This window comes from Balaenoptera physalus, assembly GCF_965194825.1.
Source record: "Balaenoptera physalus genome assembly, chromosome: 21".
Classification (NCBI taxonomy): Eukaryota; Metazoa; Chordata; class Mammalia; order Artiodactyla; family Balaenopteridae; genus Balaenoptera; species Balaenoptera physalus.
In genome coordinates this window covers 43,773,110-43,796,857 of record NC_138902.1, presented here as the reverse complement: position 1 = coordinate 43,796,857, position 23,748 = coordinate 43,773,110, and the positions used below count along the sequence as shown (strand labels likewise).

The window sequence follows — 23,748 nt, the reverse complement described above, 5'->3', positions numbered from 1 at the left end:
GTCCTCACAACAGTGAAGTAGATATTATTTCCCTTTTAAGGATAAGAAAAGTGCCACAGTTGGAATCAGAAGACGTCTGGGGGTTTCCGCAGGTCTCTGCATGCATCCCTTTAAATGCTGAGGACCTGCTACTGTGTTTTGTAATCTTTGTGTGTGAACTGGCCACTTACCACAGGTATTTGCCAATAGGGAAATCTTTTAAAAATCCATTCATCTTCACAGATGATATGTCAACTTGAAACTTTGGCAGGGAGAGTGAGTTCAAGTCTCCCCCTTCCCTCTACCCCACACAGTCACACAGTTCAAAGCAAAGCAATAATTTCTCTTCTTTTTTTTTTTTTTTTTGGATAATTTCTACATCTGTGCCCTGCGTTCTCATGATTAAGGCAAAAGTTGGAAGTCAATATTTTCCTGAATTCTAATTCTTGCTGAGCCCCCAACTCCCTGGGAACCCTGAGGCTAGTCACTTAGCCTTTCTGGGCTTCTGCCAATCTAGTGATAAAACTGGGCAAAAAAATAGAACCTCGCCGAAAGAAATCGAAGCCAGGTTTCCTCTTGTATAAATTAAAAGGGGAAAAGAAGTACATAGGACCAAGTACAAAGGACCAAGTGTCCTTTTGCCTTGCTGGAGGGAAAGTACAATGTTAAATAGTCTCCTTTTTCCATATATCATCACATTTAAAATAGAGTTTTCTCCCTACATTAAACTAACGTACAAGTTTCAGTGGTTCAATGAATTTTCTTACTGGTCTTTGTGACTCCTTTCCCCCATTTTGCCTGATGAAAACACAAACAATGTCAAAAGCTTCAGGCTGTTATATACAAATAAGAACAACAAATAGAGACAATGCAAACTCGAATTAAATTCAGAGACTTCATTTTTTTCTCTGAATACTTAACATAGTCTCTGTTGAAAACTGTAAATAATAATGATTAAAAAAAATTTGGTCCAACCCTGATGTGATTCAAATATAAGGTGCCTTGTGTCTTTTAAAGCAATACATTTAAAAATTTTCTGTTTATACACATTTACTTATCTCTTTTCCTACCCACAAGGTAAACTGCAAAGGTAGTGATGCAATCATATAAAATGGAGATCTTTGTTTGGGTAAATCATCAGATGATTGAAAGGAGGAGGAATTTTTAGCCACTGGATATATCATTTTCTTAATTTAACTATGTAAGAATGTTTACTTTTTAGTTTTGAAGCATCCCTATGGATTAGTCAAATCTAATAATAATGCCAGAAGCAACCTATGCTTCATGCCCTTTCTGTTGCTCAATATAAAGCCAGATAATTCAGAGAAAAAATTTTCACGAGGCACCTATGTTTGTTCCTACTGCTGTCGTTGCAAATGAAAAAGCGAGATGTAACGATAATTTTTAAATGTAAAATATTTTAAAGTTTTAAGGTTTAAATTTTAAAAAATCATAAGTTTCGAAAGCATTTTATTAAAAAAAAACCACTGTAGCTCTAATATTGCTAGAAGAAGAAAAACTTGGATGGAATTTTGCGTCCTGGGGAGCATTCAGCCGAACTTCCTTCATTTGGGGTCAGGACTGAAATAGAAACTTTAAGTTCCCTGCATTAACTTAAAACGCTTGTTTAAGTAGTTCGATATGTCAAAGGAGAAGAAAATTCTAACCACTGAGGGGATTTAGTTTATGTCATTCCCTTGATTTCAATGTTAGATGATTTCTACAGCCATAAAATGGGAATAATAACAATAATATTTAAAAATAGCACCAATGTTGACATTAAAAAGGGTCAACTGGCCACTCCATGGTCACTCGCAGTCACGTCTACCACTGCCCCACTCTTCACTGTGGATAATTGCTCTCCCAGGGTAGCTTTGACTATGTTTTTTTTTCAAGTTGCCATTCCTAAACCACGCAGTGATAAAAATATTAAAATAATTAGGATATGACAAAAGCATTGCCATAAAGACTAAGCATTGGTATTAGGGCTAAGAAATGAAAAAGGAGCTTAGTGGAGGCCAATCTTGAACAGCAAGGATGGACTAAATGGGGTGACCTAAGGACTAAAACAAAGTGATACAATAAAGATTTATTCAGGAGTTACACCTGAAGTTGTATCTGAAGCAGGAGTTTATACCCGCTTCAGAAATCCTGAGGCATTCTGGCTTTGTTACTGCAGGGTTTGAGCCTCTGAAGAAAGAGACCTCCTCTCCCCACCCCTCCCTTGTTTTTGCAGGATCCTTCAGTATCCGTGTGAGATGCTGGAAGCCCCCTTCTGGCTTTTCTAGTAAGATATGGCCAATCGTTCTTTCAACAAATACTTACTGAGTGTGTGTTAATGTCAGTGCTATGAAGGCAATGTGCTCTTGGTGCTGGGGAAATATGGAAAGGCAAAAGAAAGTGCTCCCTGCCTCCAAGGAGCTGAGAATCTCAGGGATATAGAGCTTAATGAGACAAATCTTCGTAAACTGACAACTGCTTTGGAAGGGGCTATGAGAACGTGTAACCAGGGAGAGTGATCAAGGTTAAGAGGATGGGTGGAAGCTTCCTGAAGGGAATGAATTTTGAATTGAGAACAAGAACAAAGTCTGTTTCTGAAATTGTATTAAACCTATATTAGTGTTCATAGGACGTTATTAGAAAAAGTTAGGAGTAAGTGGAAAAACTTACACGACATCGGGGGTCTGTGTGTGTGAGAATGTTTTGAAAGGACAGAGGGTCGATGACAGAGTACGACTGAATTTCTGAAATCAGCAGGTAAGACTTTAGTCAAAGTTTAACAAAAACTCATGGGCAAGTTACCAAGCTTCAATTCCTTCATCATTAATGTAATTTCATCTACCTTGAAAAAAGTCATTTTGTTATTAAACTAAACAATGTACATAAAGTACCTGTCACAGTGACCAGCAGCTACTCAGTTTTTAACTTAAATTATTTTCAAGGGTGAATTAAACGTACAAGCAACAGCCCACGCGGTGCCTCGTAACTAGACTCATGTTAAATGTATTGTCCAGATCAGGCACTTTTTTTTTTCCACAGGTGAGCCACTTTTTTTTTTTTTTTTTTTAATTTTTATTTGTTTATTTATGGCTGTGTTGGGTCTTCGTTTCTGTGCGAGGGCTTTCTCTAGTTGCGGCAAGCGGGGGCCACTCTTCATCGCGGTGCGCGGGCCTCTCACTATCGTGGCCTCTCTTGTTGCGGAGCACAGGCTCCAGACGCGCAGGCTCAGTAGTTGTGGCTCACGGGCCCATTTGCTCCGCGGCATGTGGGATCTTCCCAGACCAGGGCTCGAACCCGTGTCCCCTGCATTGGCAGGCAGACTCTCAACCACTGCGCCACCAGGGAAGCCCCAGATCAGGGCACTTTTGAGCATGAAAGCGACAGGACGAGACAGGGAAACTAAAAGGTGTGTTCACCTTGTCTATGCTTTACTGCCTGGCGGAGATGATGCGGAAAAGCAATTAGCAAAAACTCCACTCAGCACACACAAGACACACCAACTCCCTCACAACCATGCTTCATGGGACGGCCGGACAGAACTCTGCCTGGAGTATTCTGATATAATACAACTCTGATAACATGGGTCATTTTAAAGTCCATGAATATCAGAAGGACTCTCTCATGGCTATTACCATTTTCCTTTTATTACAAAAACAACACGTGCACAAAGTAAAAAATTTCAACGCTACAGAAGGGTATAAAACAAAAGGTAAAAGTCTCCCACGTCTTCCCCCGTTCCACTGCTATTTCTTGAATATCCATCCAAGGGTGGGTGTGTGTGCGTGTGTGTGTGTGTGTGTATTTATATACATGTCGTTAATGCTGCATATGAAATGATGCAGCTTATCTCTTTTGAGATATAAGCATATTTAGAATGAACAGTTAATGCTGCGGGCATATAACTTTCTTCAAAGGTGAATTAACAAAGGCTTTCCTACTTCACGACCAATGATTGCACCAGAAAGCTGGCAGCTCTCCTTTTCAGAAGCAAGGACCTTGGCCACCAGTGGCGGGTGTCCCTGTGAAGCCCGGCTCCCTGACCCTGGGCACTCCTCTCACTTGCTTTCTCACCACTGACAGCAAAGGAGTTTGATTTCACTGCCCTGACCGTGGGATTCTGCTTGTGTGCTTTAAAGTCACAGCAACTTTGTCTCGATCAACCCAGTCCCCCTGCACCTGCGCGGACTCCGGCCCCTCTCGGCAACTGCACGCCTACCAGGCGATTCAGATTCGTTCCAGAGACCAGGTGGGAGACGCCAAGCTCGCTCGTGTTTACGCACCGATCACGAATGACTTCTAGCTCTCTCCGCTCCCTTTTCTCCTTCTAAATGCAAAGCATGTACAACAGCTGTGAATGTGAGAGACAGGCCAGTGCCCCGTGCAAAGGAAAACAGTCACCAGTACTTGGAAAACATTATGGTGCCTGCCATCCTGAGCTCGTGAAACCAGGAACAGTGAATACATTTAGCCATTAACAACTTTATTTCAAAGGCAAACATATGTGCTTGCAATCTGAGCCGGTGCTCATTGAGAATTAATTGCTTGACAAAATAAATTTAAGGCAGAGCATCATTGTGAGGGGGAAACACCGTGGAAGAAATTCACAACGGGCGGTAACGGGTAGAGTATTCTCCCACAGACCCAACAAAGGAGCCGACGATTTGTTTCCTTAAATTTTTTAATAAAGGCAGTGGTATTTTTAGAGTTTAAGAAGGCAAAAATCTGGTCCTCTGTGGTGTTTCTTATGGAAGAACTACTAGATGCAAGAGAATGGTGAAACTGGGGCATCTGAAGAACCAACAGTGGCTTTTCTTGATGGCAGCCCCTCATTCTACTTATTTTCCTGGGGCCACTCTTTCCTCTCTTTGCTATGTGTACTACTTCTCCTATTTTCCTTGGGCTAAGAAGCATGGGCAGAACATTAGTATGTTCCTGGGTTTTCAAGGAAAACAGAAGCAACATAAGGCAACTTGGCTACTTGGACACAAGTGGCTATCGTATGTGACCAGTCACACTTTCTGTCCCTAGACAGACGCTAGGGCACAGCCTGTTCATTCCTTGACTCAGAAATTCTGAAACTCTAGGAGCTACCAGATTCAGTGAGAATCTAGTGTTTATTAACAGGAGGTACCAAGTCTAGGTCATTTCCGCCAGATTTATTCTTTTCCGACGTTGCATGGGGCAAATATGAAAGTAAAACACCTCTCTCTCTCTTCCTCTTCTCTCTCTCTTCATTCTCCCTGTCTCTCTCCTCGCCTCTCTCTCTTTCTCTCCTAACCCTAAGATTCTCTCCTCCCAGGTGTTGGACCACCCATGTTTCCTCCTCTTCCTCTCTCTGGAGAAAACAATCTGACCATCTCAACCACAGTCAAGTGCTGGGAGCTCTCATCTTGATATCCAAGCTATCCACAGGGATTACCTTATTTTCAAAACATCATTTATTACTGAGACCCCTCTGGGAGAAGACTCAGACTCTCTCCTCTCTCTCTCTCAAGCTTTGTGAGGAGGGGAGTCACTTGGTCCTCCAGAGACAGAGTTAGGGACCATGAGGGGCGTAGTGCAGACTGTGTTACAAGCTTCCAAACAGGGGAGTTACTGCCATGCGATCCCTCTAAGCTGATGGGTATTTCTCCTGGCAACCATGGGGGCAGTTTACCAAAGGTCTTCTTCATTCCGCTGGAAAGGCCCCCAGCCATGGGAATGCTTATGAGCCCCTTTCACTGCACCTAAGGGGGCAGGAGGTTGAACAGGAAATAAGAAAACTCTTCCATTCTTGATAGACCTAGGCTCTTCTTCATGGCGCTGACCTATGGGGTAAAGCTCCTCAGAAATTCTGGTTTAGGGATTCCCTTCAGCCTCAAACATTCCTTAAATCTCAAGGCTACTATTATTCTGGCCATCTGTGTGCTTCTGGGAAAAAAATACTGAGTTGAAAGCTACTGAAAGGATTTGGAGATCATTTACATTTCAAAAATCAAAGTGACCGATTTGGTATAGTTATAAGGAGTCACTGAAAACCCCGTGTCTTATCATGGTTTTTCTAGAAGTTAAGAAGGAATACATTCAGCCTTCCCAGTTCACTGCCTGCCTACTTAACTCCACGAAGAATGTTATCCATATATTAGAATGGGAAGCATTTGGGAAGAGTCTAGATTTTCCAGAATTTTCTCAGAAGTGATAGCATATCAAAGAATATCTGGGAAAAAATAGGATGTTATTCTTAGGATTTCTGTAATTCAAAAATTCAAGTTAGGTAGTTTGAAAAGATTCCTATGCCTGTAGTGTAGAGAATAGGTTGAAAAGGTAATTCTAACTTTAATAAAGGTAAGCAAGTAATTTTATTTCTGTGATGGTAGGAAACTTGTTCTCCTTGCATCTTTTCAGGTGGAGTTTGTCCACTATGACTTTTATTGAACCCATTTACTTTGGAATCACTCATCATATTCAAAGAACTGAGAGAACATTTACATGGAGGTTTACAGATGTTTTGTTTCCTTGATGGCCAAGACCTCAAGGAAAGTGATTGGGCAGGAGCTTTGAAAGGAATTTTCCTCAGCTGAACAGAAGCATAAAAGCAGGTATCAGAGATAGCCGTGGAACAACTCACTATATATTTCACAAGATTAAATCTTCGGGGAGTTTCAGTTTTATTAATGGCCTCTTTTCTGAGCCCTCGATTACTGTAAGATTTATGAATACACCTCTGAGTTTCTCAGCATGCAAACTGTACCCATATGATATCTTGGAGGTTTTTTTTTTCCCCCTGCTTCTGAAAGCACATTTCTTTGAATTCCACCAATTTGTAATTTGAGATGTTTGGGACAGTTTCATTCTGAAGAATATACTTGTACCAGGAAGGAGCTTTGCTCAGCAACGAGAGGGAGTGAATGATAGTATAATTTTTTTTTTTTTTTTTGACCACACTGTGTGGCTTGCAGGATCTTAGTTCCCCAACCAGGGATTGAACCCGTGCCCCCTGCAGTGGAAGCTCAGAGTCGTAACCACTGGACTGCCAGGGAATTCCTGAAATTATAATTTTAATGCTTGTCTACTTTCAAAGAACAGAATATTTTAAGGCACTCTTACAAAGTAAAGTGTTTATTTTCTAACATAACCTGAGTTCGTTTTTGGTTAGGTTCAAATTGTAGCAGTAAATTCCTTACGTCCTAAGGCAAAAAAGAGCTGGGGTGGAATGAGAGAGAAAGAGAGAGAGAGAAGAAAACAAATGTTCGCCAGGTGGCATTTAATTAGCTTAATTAGCTTTGGTCCAGTTCCTTAAACGTTCATTTTTCTATACTTCCTGCTTTCACAATTCATATCTTAGAAGCAACAATTTAGTTTTATATCATTACTACATAGTTATTTTCCACTAGAGTAAAACAGTAATGATCAGTCATCTGGCTGTATAAAGTAATATAAAGATTCCTATTTCTTTATGATAAAGTATTTTAAGAGTATAAAGCTTCTGTCAGAGTGGTAAAGCAGCCACAGTTTTACAATATTTTTTATTTTCCTAATGGAAATATAGACATACTCTTGCTATGTAAACTTTGGATTATTATATTTTATATACTTTGTTTCCAGAAATAAAAAAAAAAAGTAGCTATACATTAAAAATACAAATTATATCCTGTTGGGATTTTCTCCCTGAGACACTATAGGAAGCACTGAAAATCTTGCCAGGTTACTTCTCATGAGACTCTCAGCCCATTTGTTTAGTCCTTTTGTTCTGAGGAATGTTTTACTCAAGTATTCAAACTATGGGAACTGCTAAATCAAATCTCTAAAACTGATAGAACTTTTTAAGTAGAAAAATGCTTGTAAATTTGTTAAATTTCATAGTTATTGGAATGATGGTTTATCTATAGTTTTCAAACTCTTGCAGCATCTCTAAGATGAACTATCATAAGATAAACTCTGCTAAAGCTATAAACATGCTTGCCTCTTATAAGAGCCAATATGTGCTATAAACTCATATCATGATGGTTAAATATATATGTATATTCTCCTTTTCTTCTTTTTTCTCCAAAAGGAAAAGGAAGATAATAATATATATAACAAGAAACTGAAATTATTAGTTGTCTGTGATGTCATAAATCTAGTAAAAGTTTTATATGATATAAAGGATAGAACAAAAAACTTTGTAAGTTATGTCCAATAAAAATAGAGATTGGTTTTTAAACAAACAGATATGTTTCATTTTATTATTTTAATTACTATTTAAGAATATATAGTTCTGTTTAATGAGGATCAATAACAAAAAATTTCCAAAAATAAAATAATTTAAAAACTCAATAGCATTTAACGAATGTCTACCATGTGCTGTTCACTGGCTCGGCAATGGTTTATCCAGTCAATGTAACACAGTTCCTCTCCAGATCCTTCCCTTTCTGCTTTCCTACCTCTAGCTTTCTTGAATTCCGAGGCCACTATGAAAAGGCACCACTCAGATATGCTGCTGTGGAGAACATAACCAACCAGCACCAATTACTGCCCGTCTCTACCTGCTGCTTCCTTTGGGCGTCAGCCCATAAATCCCAAGGACGCCCTCAGCCAGCAAAACAGGGGTGATGTAGGCAATTCCTAAAGGACACAGGACTCCTCAGCTCAGTTTTGGCTCAAACTCCCCCACCAGTGAGGCCATCAGAGGCGCACTACAAAGTAAGGCACTTCTTCCCCAGCGCTCCTGCCTTCCTCTCTGCTTCACAGGGACAGAAAGCTCTTCCTCTGTGACCTTCATTGGCTCTGTCTCCTGTTTCCATCACAGGTGTCCCCCCTTCCTCCAGTGAATCTCTTGCACACCTCATCCTGCCTCCTGTCTCAGAGGTCTGTTTCAGGAAGGATGCCAACGGACACCAACCCTTTTTGGCATCTGCCCTTGAGGCCAGGCTACCCTTCTCTGCTTCACTTACCACTGCCTACCAGAAGCTTCCTTCTGATTATTTCTTACCCTCTTTCTGTTTCCTAAGCCCTTCTTCTCTGAATGCACCACCCAACGCTACCATGTCTCTCTTTCTTATTTAGGTTTGTCACTGTCTGTTTTGTTTCCTGATGTATCCTGAATGCTTAAAACCATAGCTGACACATAGTAGGTCCTCAATCAGTATTTACTGAATAAATGAATGTCAGTTCTGAGAAAGAATTAATAAACAGTTCTGGAGTTATGCTTCTTTTCTGATAATGTAGATGCAAGCTGACCCACTGTTCCTGACATCTAGTGGCAGGATGGAAAATTATCCTGAGACCAGAAGTAATTTCATTGGCTGGCTCAAGTCCAAACTGTAGAAAATGTCAGAAGGCCTACTCTTCGGGGCATATAACATTTTATAGGGTTAGTATACTTTTTAGATACTTAACAGGTTATGTATTTATCAGTGAAAACTCCAGTCAGTTCTAGCATGGACAGTCAGTTCTCACTGGATAGAAACCCGGTGAGAAAAGTGTAACCAGCCCCAGCTGGGTAAATGAGTTAGACAGCAAGCTGACTCTATACCATCATAGAGATTCTCCAACCCTGACATCCTATTCCATCTACCTATGGCAACAGAAATGGACACATGAAAGCATACAACAATTTCAACAAGTTACAGTGTAGAAGCCACAGAACTTGGAATATGGACGAGTCAGGTTTTAATTCCGAGATTCCCAGTGGCCAAATGATGCACTTGAACTCCAGAAGGGGCTTGCACAAGGACCTGGTGAACCATGTCCACACCATGCCCTTCCATTGGAGGCCCAGATAGTGAAACGAGAAAACAACAGGCAGCAGGGAAGACTCATTTTTACCACTTTTCTTCCTGCATTCAACAAATATATTTAAGCGGCACCAACATGTTCCAGGCACTGTTCCAGGCTCTTGGGATACATCAAGGAACAGAAGACAACAATTCCTGCCCTCGGGGAGTCAATCTCTCCCTCTTCTCATCCTCCAAAAGGGCTACAACTCTCCAGATGCCCTAGCATGACAAGGATATGCTGCTTGTGTAACAGGGGACAAAGCCTGCTCTTAATAATGGTAAGATCTGCAGCAGCTTGGAAAGGAGCAGGGAACTGGGGTCTGTTTTCCTCTAAAGGACACTTCACTAAGCCAGCCGCTCCCAAAGACTGAATGAAGTATCAGATTCTCATGAGGGCTGGATTGCCTGAGAAATAGGTCAGAAAATGAAAGTTCATTTTCTGGAGGAAATGTCCCAACGTGCCAGGATTCCCTGAGGAGTTGGGTGGGAATGCGGAGTACCACACGGGCCCTGAGATGATGGCAAGAGGAGGTGCGAGGGTGTTCAGAGCCCCAGATGGGAAAAAAAAAAAAAAAAAGTGAAACCAGTGTTAGGCACAAATGACCACCCTTAACCTCTTCATGTGGGTAACACGTGTGCCTTGAAACCTACTGACTGTAAAAAAGGATGAGAAAGATGGTAGATGTTTATAATTCCTGTACTCAAATTTTAAGACACTCTATGAATTTCTTAGCTTCTAATATGGTGTATATATATTTCTTCCTTTTCATTTCTTGGAGAATACATGTCTCCATAATGAAGCTGGCTGAAGGCGCCATGGGCTCGGTCGACACACAGATGTAGATATAAACTCAACCACGGTAGAATGTCATGACCCGGGACAAGCCATTTTGCCTTTCTGTTCCTCAGCCTCCTTATCTGTAAAATAAGTAATAACAGTACCTACCTAAATTCAGTATTCTATATGGAAATGCCTGGTATATAACAGAACCCAAAACATGTTAATTTCCTTTTATTCTGTGGGTTGCCATCAACTTCTAGCTCACAAAAACACATGTACTATGATTTTGCTGCTATTCTCAATCTTAACTAAAGAGGTATAGTTAGAAAAATGTAGGATGTCTCATTGTCTTATTATTTGTTTTGCATTAGACCAGAATTTTCTGTTTCAAATCACTTGCATTGTTTAGGAAAATGTGTATAGCTTATTCACAAGGTTATCCATTCCATGGTGTCTGCCTAATGTGGTGATTAAATAACTTGTATTGGTGTTAATTAGGTTCCTCCTTTTTGCTACAAGTATCAAAGTTGACAAAGTTTCAACACTTGCAAGAGACACCTAACAGAACACGTCAGTGTATTTTTGAACAGTCGTTTTATAAACTGTAAAATAAATCTTTAGAATGTACTAAGGGCACAAAGCTCTTAGTAAACTGATTTTGACCACCGATTTTTAAAGGTGATAAAATAAAGCTGCCCTTTGAGGTACACTCCACCCTGCCCACAGGGTCTGATAGTGCCCTAGCCGAAAATCACTGGATATGAAGCCCCTCTCACTCATCAAGCATGGTGTCTGAAGCGGGGTCTTTTGCAATAACCCTCCACATCCCAACTCTCTGCTCCCCAGACCCAGATTTCCTTCAAGAGTATGTTTGGGGATGCTACAAAAAAGACTTTCCATTGAGACCCTTAAAAGACAGCATCTTTACGGGCAGTTTCTTGTATCGGTTGACACGGGAATAATTTTAGAGCCAGAGATGGTCTCAGGCAGCCTCACCGAATTTCCCATGGACCTAGAATAGTATGCGGGAGCAGCCTGATTTTTCCTTGGTTTTGAGAAAGGCCCCGAGATTAGCTAAGAGAGAGCTGGCCGACACGAGGGGTCTCTCAGCCAAGAGGACGTGGTGCTGTAATGGGTGGTGTGGACGGGTGAGTGCGCAGCCCGAGGTAAAGGCAGACTTTTCAGAGAAGAATAACAGCAACTGAGAACCAGACGGGCCTGTGTAAACCACACCTGGTAGCTGTGTGTTCAGTTTCCAGACGAGAACCAGATGTCCGGTCCCAATGCTGAGCTATTACGTAAGCTCACCGGCTCTTTGATGCCAATCTGGGAAGGGTGGGGAAGAGGAACATCTCAAACTGAGGGTATTATAACCTGAAATTGAGTTTACCTGGCACTGACTAAATAAAAGTCTCTTCCTTCAAGTGAAATAAAAGTCCAGGATAGAGATTCAATTTAGTAATAGAAAAAAGAGTATCTTTTTAAAACATGTTTTTAGAGTACACTGAGTTCATTGGCAAATGTGTACTTCACCTTCCCGAAATTTCTCCTGCATTCCTCCTGTCAGTATTTTCCAAACAGCGTTTTGTGAGACACTAATTCTGTGACATATTACTAGATATTCTGGAGAAAGCAACAATTTCCCTAATAAATAATTTCGGGGAAACACTGCATAATACGTTAAAGTTCTAAACGATCGTGCAAAACGAGAACCGTTCCACTTTTCTTTCAGCTAACGTTTTCCCATATCATTTCGATACAACCTATTTTTTATTTGCCAAGCATCAATAAACATCTTTGAGGAAACTACCATTCTGTAGAAAACTTTGGCAACGCTGTTCTGCCAAGAGGAACATATAATTTCCATCCCTGTCTCTTCAGTTTAAAACAGTGTGTTTGTAATTGATCTTTGCCTTATTTTAAATGAACTGATTCAACAAGCATTTTGTGGTCTCCTACTATGTGCCCCGTGTTAACTAGAGGATTCCGGGACTTCTCCTACTACGTGCCCCGTGTTAACCGGAGGATTCCGGGACTTCCCCTACTACATGCCCCGTGTTAACTAGAGGATTCTGGAACTTCTCCTACTACGTGCCCCATGTTAACTGGAGGATTCTGGAACTTCTCCTACTATGTGCCCCGTGTTAACTAGAGGATTCTGGAACTTCTCCTACTATGTGCCACGTGTTAACTAGAGGATTCTGGAACTTCCCCTACTACGTGCCCCATGTTAACTGGAGGATTCTGGAACTTCTCCTACTATGTGCCCCATGTTAACTAGAGGATTCTGGAACTTCTCCTACTATGTGCCCCGTGTTAACTAGAGGATTCTGGAATTTCTCCTACTATGTGCCCCATGTTAACTAGAGGATGCTGGGACTTCTTCTCCTACTACGTGCCCCATGTTAACTGGAGGATTCTGGGACTTCTCCTACTACGTGCCCCGTGTTAACTAGAGGATTCTCGAACTTCTTCTCCTACTATGTGCCCTGTGTTTAGAGGATTCTGGAACTTCTCCTACTACGTGCCCCCTGTTAACTGGAGGATTCTGGAACTTCTCCTACTATGTGCCCCGTGTTAACCAGAGGATCCTGGGACTTCTCCTACTATGTGCCACGTGTTAACTAGAGGATTCTGGGACTTCTTCTCCTACTACGTGCCCCGTGTTAACTAGAGGATTCTGGGACTTCTTCTCCTACTACGTGCCCCATGTTAACTAGAGGATTCTGGAACTTCTCCTACTACGTGCCCCATGTTAACTAGAGGATTCTGGAACTTCTCCTACTATGTGCCACGTGTTAACTAGAGGATTCTGGGACTTCTCCAGGCTTTGTTTTCCAGCTTTACCGAGATGTAATTGGCACGTAGTGTGTGATGACTGCATACGCTCATGTATTGTGAGCTGACTGCCACGTGCTTACTCACCCTGCACCACAGCTTGCTCTCACTGCCATCAGGGTGGGAGTGTGTGGAGGTGAGCCTTTCGGGTCACCGGGGGTGCCGGGGGTGCCAGTCGGGGGGTCCGTGGGCAAGGTGTCCCAGTGGCTCCTGGGCTGGCCTCCCGATGAAGCCCGGGATTTAGCGAGTAGGATCCATTTTCCTTTGCTGACAGTCACGCAGTTCACGACTCGGGAGTTCTGGGTGGGTGGGAGGAAACGGGCCTCTCTCACACTGTCCTACGTGGCTGGGAAGCTGCCTTACTCTCTCACGCTCTCACTTTCCCACAGGAGAAGTCCTGGGCCGAGAAGGGCTCTCGGCAGTGAGCTGGGCTGCCTTGCGGGAGGGAAGATGTCGGGGGAGTCAAAGTGTTCCCCTTACCCTCTCCAGTGAGTCCAAATTTGGATTTCTTTGGACTCTAATAGTGTGCTGGAGCTTCTCTGTTGGACTGCAGGACAAAGGCTCTGTCATCTCACAGCGCTTGTCTATCAGTGTCCGCGGAGACGCCTGGACCAGGGCCAAGAGGGGCCAGAGCCGGTTCACAGGCTACTTCGGAGGCCGCCACTGGGGCTGAGGTCTGTACATCTGTTGTCCTGCACAGGCACAGGTGGGGCTCCTCCCAGGGCCCGTGGAGTATGGTGCTGGACCTCACAGCTCCCGCAGAGGCCCTTCTGTCCACGGATGGTCACCAAATTGTTGTTGTTGATACACAAAGGGATGTCATGTTTGGCCATCTTGCTATTTCTAAGGATTTTTAGTGGTTTCAATAATTCTTTCCTAAAAAATGTATGATGTTCCCTTTTTCAGTACAAGTTCAAATCATGGACTCTGTGTGTGTAAGAAAATAAATCCATTTCCGACCTGGGCCGGTTCACCCCTCCTCAGGCAACCTGGTGGTTCCCTGCTCCTGGGAGGTTAGCACGTCGATGCCGGACTTAGTGTGGACACCCGATCAGCGTAGCGCACTAGAGCCCAGCTCTCCTGGGCTCAAGCAAACCTCCTGCCTCAGCCTCCCGAGTAGCTGGGACTGTAGGCGAGCATGGCACATATAGGCAATGGAATCTTACTCAGCCATTAAAAAGAATAAAATAATGCCATTTGCAGCAGCATGGATGGACGTAGAGATGGTCACACTAAGTGAAGCAAGTCAGACAGAGAAAGAGAAATATCATATGATATCGCTTATATGTGGAATCTAAAAAGAAATGATACAGATGAACTTATTTACAAAGCAGAAACAGACTCACAGACTTAGAGAACCAACTTATGGTTACCGGGGGGACCGGTGGAGGGAAGGGGCAGGGAGTCCGGGATCGACATGTACACACTGCTATATCCAAAGTGGAAAACCAACAAGAACCTACTGTGGAGCACGGGGAACTCTGCTCAATGTTACGTGGCAGCCTGGATGGGAGGGGAGTTTGGGGGAGAAGGGATACATGTGTACGTATGGATGAGTTGCTTTGCTGTGCACCTGAAACTATCACAACATTGTTAATTGGCTCTACTCCAGTATAAAATAAAAAATTTTAAAAAAATTTAAAAAAATTTTAAAATGTAAAAAAGAAAATAAATCCATTAACTGCAATCTACTTTTCAGTATAACTCTCCAGTGTGAAACTGTCCTAGATAATGTAGAAATAGACTAACAAATATGATAATATTTAACCATAAAATTTAAAAATGATAATATTTAAAATAAAATATAAAGTGTATACAACACAAGCACATTCTTGAAGATTTAGTTCTGCCATTTCTTTCTATAGGAAATTGCCCTGATAACCTCCCTCCACCCTATGCCTCTGCTATGTGCCTTTCTCTGTGTCCCTATGACATCCTGTATACACTTCTATCATTACATTTATTGTCTTGTGCTTATTGCTTTATATACCTGTTTCCCACAGTCTAAGGTTTGCTTATTGTTGGCTAGCGTTGTCTTGTTTGTTGATGTACTGCTAAGGCTCGGCATAATACCTGGCATGTAGTAACCATTCAGTAAAATTTATTGTCTAAATATGCTTCTTTTCTGATGCCTAAGTTTAAATATGTGCATGTAACTTTGATGGATAATAGTAGATTGAAATTATTCATAGTGCCCCAGACTAATGGAGACAAAAGTGAATCCCAGTTGCCCACAATCTCCTATCCTGCAGTTTGTCCTCCAGCGAAGATCACAGACAGTTTCAGGGAGAAAGAGCCGTATGTAACTTAGGCGATCATTTGATAAATAACAAAAATTGCTCTGTAGAAAAAATGCTGTAGTGTGAATAGTATAAACAGGCGGTTAATTCTCTTGTTATAAAGTGACAGATTCACAAATAAATAAGGAAGTTGAAACATTAATTTGATATATACAGTCGTGGTAATATCTGAGGATTTGGAGGTCCTTGAATAAAAGGATATAGTACTAGACGAGATGTATACTGATGAATTCTACTGATAGCTCCTTCAATGACAGAATAGTTTGATCAAAAAGCCACAAAGTTGCCCACCGAGATATACAGAGGAAAAAGTGGAGATTCATTAATACTTCAAAGGTGAACTTGCCTAATGCTGGTGACTCACACAGCAGGAAACTCTGGCTTATGTAAATGATGCCTTCATTAAGGATACAAAAATATTTTGCAAATTATGGGAGGTCAGAGATGGTGATTGACTGGGTTTGCCTATGAACTCTTTCATTAACATTCTACACCTTCGTACCAGAGAATCAAGCTGACCATTGAGAAGGACAGAATGAAAAAGGATGACACTTTCATTAAGATTCCTATTCATGCAAGATACTGGGCAATAACTTACATATATAATATAGATTATACATATAATTATATAATATGATTATAATATATGATAATTATATAATATAAATCATAATTATAATATATAATTATATGTGTGTATGTATATATATATATATACTTTATTTAATGAAAAACTTGTAAATACATAGTGTCAGTCTCTTTTTATACTTGAGTCCACTAGACAGGTGTATACCACGTGGCATTTACAATCTTGGGTCCTGGAATTGCGTGTGCCTGCATTTCGCTCTGCTGCTTGTTCAATAGCCCTGTGACTTCAGGCAAAAGTCCCGCAGCCTCTTTCCATGCCTCATTATCCTCAGCCTTTAAATAGGGAAAAAATAACGCCCACGTCGCAAGTTAGCAGTGACTTCAGTAACTCCTGAATACGTGTTAATAATATTATAATGAATGCCTCAATCTATCCTGAACTATTTAAAATATTTTATCTATATTGTAAAGTTATAATACAGTACACAAAAATTATGTGGTTCCAATGCCTATTAGAAAATATCAGTGGGATAGAATAGAAACTACAGGAAGTAAATAGACATTGTTGGTCTCATTTTTTTCCCCGGTTTTACTGAGACATAATTGATATATAACATTGTATTAGTGTTAGGTATACAACATAATGATTTGATATAGGCATGTATTGCAAAATGATTACCACAATAGGGTTAGTTAAAACATTCATCACCTCAATTTTTTTTTGCCAGTGATGAAAAGTTTCAAGATCTACTCCCTTAGTGACTTTCAAATACACACTACAGTATTGTTAGCTATAGTCACCATGCTGTACTGTTGGTCTCATTTTATAGTTGAGCATACTAGACATGAAATATATCACATGGAGTTTAAGAGCTTGGGTCTTATTTTGAATATAATAAATATGGCATTTTAAACAGTGAGAAAATTGGGGGTTATTAAATGATACTGGGAAATTGGGTTAAGCATTGAATAAAAATACATTTATAATCTCTCTCAAATGCTAGGCTAAAATAAATTCAAGATGGTGAGACCAACAGTTGACTCCCAGTTCTACATTCCCCTAACTTTCCCTTTGCTAAGGTAAAGACTATATTTCCAAGTGTTATTGGTTGACTTATGAACCCCCAAATTTATATGCGAAGTCCTAACCTTAGTGCCTTGGAATGTGACCTTATTTGGAAATAGGGTCACTGAAGATACACTTAGTTAAAATGGGGTGATTAGGGTGGGTCCTAATTCCCTATGACTGGTGTCCTTATACAAAGGGGAAGTTTGGGCACAGAGACACGCACACAGGGAGAGCACCAGGTAATGATGGAGGTCGAGCTCAGGTTGACACTCCTACAAGCCAAGGAACAGGAATGCCAAAGACGACTGCGAGCAAACCACCAGAAGTGAGAGGAGAGGCTGGGACAGGTTCTTCCTCAAGCCTCAGGTGGAACCGTCTCTGCCAACACCGTGATCTCAGACTTCAGGACTCCAAAGCTGTGAGACAACACATTTCTGTTGTTTAAGTCACCCAGTTTGTGGTACTTTGTTATGGCAGCCCTAGCAGACTAAGACACCCAGTTTCCATTGCAGATGTGGCCATGCAAAGAAGTCCCAGACATATTGGCATGAGTAAAATATTATGTGAAACTTCTGGATGGCTTTCTTTAAACAGAAGGAGAAGGAGAAGAAGAAGAAGAGGAAGAAGAGGAAGAAGATAAAGAAGATACTTGTTCTCTTCTCTCCCTGTCTCCTTTGCACAGATTGGAAAAGTAACTGTTTTTCTGGTGACCCAGCTTTGATTCTGTGGGTGAGGGAGAAAAAAGTTGAAATGGAGAAGCAACTTGATGGACAAAGGTCCCTAGAAGACTGCATATACCAAATTGTTTACCTGTTTTGGACCACTGGTCTACATCTAGAACATTATGTGAGAAAGAATTCGTTTCTCTCACTTTTGAGCAACTATATTTCAGGTGCTTGTTGTTTTCTACCCCCTTGCTAATACAGTGGATTAAAAAAAGATAAATGTGAAAAATGAAATTAAAAGAAATTAAAAGTTAGTATTTATCTGACTATATGTATATGTAACTTCAAAGCTAAACACTTTATGGGTACGAAGAACTTTTAAACATAAAAACAAAGTAAAAAATCAAAAGAGGCAAGGTTTCTCTATTTGTCTACAAAGAAATTTTAAAATTCTATATATCAAAACAAAGAACTAATTAAGTAACACAAAACTGGCAAAAATATTTTAAATGTATGATAGACAAATGTTTGTGTAAACACCACATAAAACTCTTAACAGGGCTTCCCTGGTGGCGCAGTGGTTGAGAATCTGCCTGCTAATGCAGGGGACACGGGTTCGAGCCCTGGTCTGGGAAGATCCCACATGCCGCGGAGCAACTGGGCCCGTGAGCCACAACTACTGAGCCTGCGCGTCTGGAGCCTGTGCTCCGCAACAGGAGAGGCCGCGATAGTGAGAGGCCCGCGCACCGCGATGAAGAGTGGCCCCCGCTTGCCGCAACTAGAGAAAGCCCTCGCACAGAAACGAAGACCCAACACAGCCATAAATAAATAAATTAAATAAATAAATAAAGACTTATTCTAAAAACAAACAAACTCTTAACAACAAAAAAAGTGATCAACATCACAAAAGTTAAAACCCCATATCAAGTAGGCAAAGTGAAAACACAAACTATCCACAAGTAGAAGAAATTCAGGGAACGCTTCTGTCGCACTGGTAGGGAGAGTGTAAATTGCTGTCGTCTCCTTAGGTGGTTACTTGACAACATGCATCGAAAGCTGAACCATGTCGTTCACACTCTAGGGACCAGAAACTCCGCTTTTAATCTTAAAGAGTTTACCCGAGAGCAACGAAAGATACATACGCATAGCAGTGTCACTAATGCAGCAAAAATCAGAAATAAAAAGTCCAGTGGCTTTAAAGTTGGTTATGTGCAAAATGCCTGAGGGAATTACAGCACATTTCTAGGATGCAAAATTCCTGTTGTTAAATTGATCTATACGTGTGTATGTGTATATATATATTATACATATATATAATGCCATAGAGAGTGTTTATGACATTCTACTAGGTGAAGCAGTAATTTGTTAAGAAAAATTATGAAAGTTTAATATTGATTTTCTCTGTTGCTGACATTATTAACTATCATTAACATTCTTTTTTGCTTTTGACTTTCATATGTTCAAATTATATAATCAGAAAAGAAAAATCTCACGGCTCACCCCCAAAAAATGCTACAGCCACCCAATTTCAATATGAACATCACACCCACAAAAGTCTTTTGATTTACCCAGGATGCAGCCAAAATCCCCTTTGAACTGTACATTTACAAATTGCATAAAATACATATTAAACTTTTTTTACATGAAGGAATAACATTATTAAGTTATAGGAAGTCACAATCTTCCTCCTCCCTCCCTTGTTATTTCATTCTGAGCCTTCAAACCACGCCCCACTTATCCTGACATCTGTGTGGGTGCTACTGAGCAAAGCAGCCAGGGTGGAAAAGGCACTGCCTTCCCCAGGGGCTCCTATATCAGGGGACCCACCCGCTGTGAAATGGACCCTCATGCAATAGAATATTATGCAGCTGTTACCAAACTAAGGCAGATTACTGTGCTGCTCGTATGTGAAAGTTCCAACCTCTGTCATCAAACACCAATAAAAAGGTCAAACATAATATGTTCCCTAGTTTCCATCTGTATGAAAATGTGTGTGTGGCAGAACACACTCACATATGAACCTGAACATGGAAGGCGGATTGGAGGCCGGCACATGGATGGAGAAACTGTCTGCTTTCACTGTACATCCTTCCATAGCGTTTTCATTTCCTCCATGTGTATACATAACTTTAAAACCAAAAACTAAATCAAGCAAAGCAAACAACAAGCCAATCCTGGTTCAAACAGAAATAGAAGATATATCATTATCTTTAAAAATGAGGTTTACAGCATTTTAAAAATATATTCATGTTTTTAAGATTCAAAATCTTCAAGTTCATTTAATTAGAGGACATAATACTCGTCCACTGCTTCTTTCAGCAGGAAGGAAGCGTGTGGTTATTAAACACCTTCTGTATGTGACACGGGCTCCCTGTCTACAAGACGCTCGTGGTCCAGTGGGAGAGATGGGTATGTAAATAAATATTTCATATATAAAGTTACTTTAAAAACAATAGAGGATTATATTAGGGAGAATGTAGGCACAGAGGACATAGTGAACAACACTGTACTATTATGAGTGTTATTCACCAGCTCTACCAAGAGTCAGAGACAGCTTAACCAAGAGTTGACAACGCTGCATCTTGAAGATGCGGTAGAAGGTTGGCTGGAAGATTACTGAGAATGGGGCTCCCAGGTGGACGAACAGCAGGTGCAAGTGCACCGAAGCAGGAAACAGAATGGACCAGGCATGACGCTGCTGCTTAAGAATCAATTCCATGCTAGTCAAATAGTAAATATACTAATAATACCTAACATTTACCGAACACTTAGTATATGCCAGGCACTGCTCTAAATGTTTTACATGGTACTACCTCATTTCATCTTCACAATAATGAAGGAGGCTTATTATCATAATTTTTTGAGTGAAAAAACAGAGACTGGAAGAGCTTTAATTAGATCGCCCAGAGTCACAAAAATAGTAATTGGTAGAGCTGGGATTTGAACCTAGGTTTCTCTGAGTCTAGAGACACTTTTAATCACTACTCCATCTTGTCACCTGTGTAAAATCTCATAGAAAAATACAAGCCACTATATGCTATTTTGGGGGTGTGTGTGTATATATATATATACACATATATACTCTTTATTGAACTATTTAAGAAAGTAACATTTTTCCTGCTCTCAAGATTTAATCATTGAATATTTAGTAGATTATCAGAAAGAATCAGAAGAAACACATTTTAAATCCTTATGTTTTTCCCTTCATCATTAGTGAAAAATTACTTCAATTACTCTTTAGGAAGCACTTTGTTTATCTATACTCACAGGAATTGTAGATTACTTCTTTAATTTGAAAAGCTAATTAAAGTAAAACCTTCACTTCCATCCTCTGAAATATCAATGAAAAAAGGGAAACAAAGGTTGTGTGGTTCAGTGTGTCATCTACCAGAAAGTTCTAGTAGCCTGCACTTCAACAGATTTACAGTTAAATAATAAATAAATTTAAAAATTAAAAGTAAAATAATAATTTACAGTAAAATAATAATCAAGATTCATAATTATATCCCTAAGGCTTTGTAGGTTCCCCAAATGCTTTTGAATTATCAATTATTAAGCCATGGTTAGACTATTTTTTCATAAATTGGATTTCATTGTATTTTAATTCCTTAAAAATTGTCCATGTAGGCAAGGTATCTGGTAACCATAAAATCTGATTAACCCAAATATCTTCTGCCTGACCCATAGCATACTGCAGTTTGCTGTATAGATCTGCTCTCTTATGCATTTGGAGAATTGCCAGGTGTTTCCATGTTCTTTGCAGAACACTGACTATTGATAAATGTTATATCCTCACAACACAGGCGTCCCTGCCACACAAATGATCTAGAGGGGCCCTCCCAGCCTACCTATTATACCCTAAATGCATCCATTTAGACTGACAGAGGACTGTCTCCTTGGATTATACAATGGTTTATGAAAGAAAGTTTTCATAAGTGCTTGGTTAATAGTTTATAATCCTGTATTGAATCGTTCATACACTAATTTATTACCCATGTCACGATCCAAATTCATATCTTTGCAGAGCTGTGGACCAACTGTTTATTCATGTTCAGGAATCACATCAGTGGTGGGTTTTACAAGCCTCTTGGAATTTATTGTTGAACTCAGTTGTGGAATGATCAGTCCTTTGACAGGACATCATACTTTGTAAGTTCAAATCTATATTTTTGTCCACAAGATCGAGTGTGTTGACAAATTTTTGGCATAGAACTTCTATATTCTGTGTCAAGTGAGACTCTTGTCTGATGCTTTTACAAAGTCCTTGTGAAATTGATCTCCCATAGAGATTTTCTCATACACTCTTTCAATACCTGAACTTTCACCATAGTACTTTGGCATCAAAAATCAAATCCCTTCAAAGTCTCTGGAGAGTCACTCTCCCAACTGCTTTGGAAACCATGAAAGAGAACAAATTCACAGACTTGTCTGAAGAACAGTACTGGTAGCCTTAGCAATCACTGAAGGAATATACAAACCACCAGCTTCAACAGACTGAAAGTTCCTTTGCTCTCTTATATCTTTACTTCTGCAGATCCAGTGAGAATCTTTGCATTAATTTTAGTTTCAAAATTTTAATTTTAATATTTAGAGAGGTGTGTGTTTTGCCTATCACATTCAATTTGTATGGAGTAACTTCAAAATTTTTTAATTGCTTTTAAAAATTTAATATATTTTCAGCATGTAGTTGCTCATATATTTAAGTACAATCTGATACATAAAAGCCAAAAAGGGGGCTATTTACTTTTTTTTTTTTTTTACGTCTCTATTGGAGTGTAATTGCTTTACAATGATGTGTTAGTTTCTGCTGTATAACAAAGTGAATCAGCTATACGTATACATATATCCCCATATCCCCTCCCTCTTGCATCTCCCTCCCACCCTCCCTATCCCACCCCTCTAGGTGGACACAAAGCACTGAGCTGATCTCCCTGTGCTATGCGGCTGCTTCCCACTAGCTATCTATTTTACATTTGGTAGTGTATATATGTCCATGCCACTGTCTCACTTCGCCCCAGCTTCTCCCTCCCCGCCGTGTCCTCAAGAACATTCTCTACGTCTGCGTCTTTATTCCTGCCCTGCCACTAGGTTCATCAGTACCATTATTATTATTATTTTTTTTTAGATTCCGTATATATGCGTTAGCATACAGTATTTTTCTCTGAGTTACTTCACTCTGTATGACAGACTCTAGGTCCATCCACCTCACTACAGATAACTCAATTTCATTTCTTTTTATGGCTGAGCAATAGTCCATTGTATATATGTGCCACATCTTCTTTAGCCATTCATCTGTCGATGGACACTTAGGTTACTTCCATGTCCTGGCTATTGTAAATAGAGCTGCAATGAACATTGTGGTACATGACTCTTTTTGAATTACGGTTTCCTCAGGGTATATGCCCAGTAGTGGGATTGCTGGGTCGTATGGTAGTTCTATTTTTAGTTTTTTAAGGAACCTCCATACCGTTCTCCACAGTGGCTGTATCAATTTACATTCCCACCAACAGTGCAAGAGGGTTCCCTTTTCTCGACACCCTCTCCAGCATTTATTGTTTGTAGATTTTTTGATGATGGCCATTCTGACTGGTGTGAAGTGATACCTCACTGTAGTTTTGATTTGCATTTCTCTAATGATTAGTGATGTTGAGCATCTTTTCATGTGCCTCTTGGCCATCTGTTTGTCTTCTTTGGTGAAATGTCTGTTTAGGTCTTCCACCCGTGTTTTAATTGGATTGTTTGCTTTCAATCGGATGGCATGTATAACACAATATCAAACAAGGAACTGGTC

The 23,748-nt window shown here is 40.4% G+C and overlaps 1 protein-coding gene and 2 long non-coding RNA genes across 8 annotated transcripts in view; 2 read left to right on the top strand and 1 right to left on the bottom strand.

Annotated features, from left to right (window-relative positions):
• Positions 1-23,748, bottom strand: part of TENM3 (teneurin transmembrane protein 3) — a 2,405,282-nt gene that overhangs the window by 1,107,234 nt on the left and 1,274,300 nt on the right. The window lies entirely within an intron of this gene.
• Positions 1-23,748, top strand: part of LOC309651409 — an 888,535-nt gene that overhangs the window by 230,305 nt on the left and 634,482 nt on the right. The gene's annotated exons all lie outside the window — the stretch shown is intronic.
• Positions 1,735-7,191, top strand: LOC309651616. Its single transcript, XR_014258256.1, has 2 exons — positions 1,735-2,987; positions 3,327-7,191. It is a non-coding gene; the product is annotated as an uncharacterized lncRNA (long non-coding RNA).